The 1,183-nt window shown below is 64.2% G+C and overlaps 1 pseudogene across 1 annotated transcript; it reads right to left on the reverse strand.

Moving 5' to 3' along the window:
- Positions 1-665: 665 nt before the first annotated feature.
- On the reverse strand, positions 666-1,178 carry LOC108525813 (neuroligin-2 pseudogene; annotated as a pseudogene). The gene has a single exon (XR_001884350.1). The product of XR_001884350.1 is annotated as a neuroligin-2 pseudogene (transcript).
- Positions 1,179-1,183: the final 5 nt, after the last annotated feature.

The raw sequence follows: 1,183 nt of genomic DNA on the forward strand, positions 1-1,183 counted from the left end.
GTTCTGATTAGTCTTGGAGTGCTGAGCATGGAGGGTGGAGAACTGCACAGAGGGAGTGTGCCAGGGGCTATGAGCAGTCCTGTAGTGAATAAGAGTTCATTAAGAACAGAAGTTCGAGAGCCCCAGGGAAGATGGGTGGGCTGTGCTGTGAGCGGAGGGGCCCTCGACAAGGAGCTTCCCTGATCCTTCAGGGGAGTACAGGGGTCAAGGGAGAAGAGAAGGGCATTGGTACCACTGCCAAGGTGCTCAGCTCAGGCAAGGGGCTCTGGACATGATGTGATAAGGTGGAAGGCAGCCCTCGCTGGCCAGGGGAGAGGGAGAGCCTGCGTTGTCCTGAAGTGCAGATGTAGCTAACCTGGGTATTCTGCCAGGAACAAGCTCAGGTCTGGCAGCGGGAGGTGGGGCAAGGTTGGAGTGGGTGTCTGAGCAGAGGGTGGATCACCTGATTCCCCTCCATGTCCAGGTTGAGATTAGCTGGCAGACTGTGCCTCTTTGGGGAGAGAGTGGGTGAGCCTAGACCAGTGCCTGCTATCCCTACCATGACCCCTGTGGGCACAAAGAAATTACGGGGCAGCTGTCTGCAGGGTGTGTGCCTGGGACTGCCTGGAGGCACCCTTACAATCCTTAGGGGCACGTTGAGGCTGCAGGGACACTCCGTCCCTCACTGCCCCACAAAGGCCCAGCTCTGAGCCCGAGAGCGGTGCCAGTGCCTGAGGGTCTGCATGTGCGTTTGTGGGCTGTGTCCACTGGGTGCCCGGCTTTGTACCCGCGCCCTTACCGTCCTCGGTGGGCACGTAGAGGTTGAGGTACAGGCAGTCCTCGCTCTGGTTCTGCACGTAGGTGGCAGCCGCCTCCAAGTTGTCGGTGAACCACACAGGCAGCATGATGGCGGGCAGCGCCCCGTGCAGGTTCTGCGGGCAGGCGGGCGGCAGGGTGGTGGCGTTGCGCACGCCGGGCCACGAGGCGGGCGCCTCAGGCGGCTGGAAGCGGCGGGCGCCCAGGGGCGGCGTGGCGTAGGGCACGCCCAAGAACTGCACGACGGGGCCCAGGATCTCGTTGTTGAGCTCGCGCCGCACACCGCGCACTCGCCCGTAGGCCGTGTTCACCACCGGGAAGCGCTCCTCCCCGAGGCTGCCGAGGCCCAGGCCGGGGCCGCCCGGGGCGCCGCCGCCGCCGGGACCCC

This window comes from Rhinopithecus bieti, unplaced genomic scaffold (genome assembly GCF_001698545.2).
Source record: "Rhinopithecus bieti isolate Rb0 unplaced genomic scaffold, ASM169854v2 scaffold_9871, whole genome shotgun sequence".
Lineage (NCBI taxonomy): Eukaryota > Metazoa > Chordata > Mammalia > Primates > Cercopithecidae > Rhinopithecus > Rhinopithecus bieti.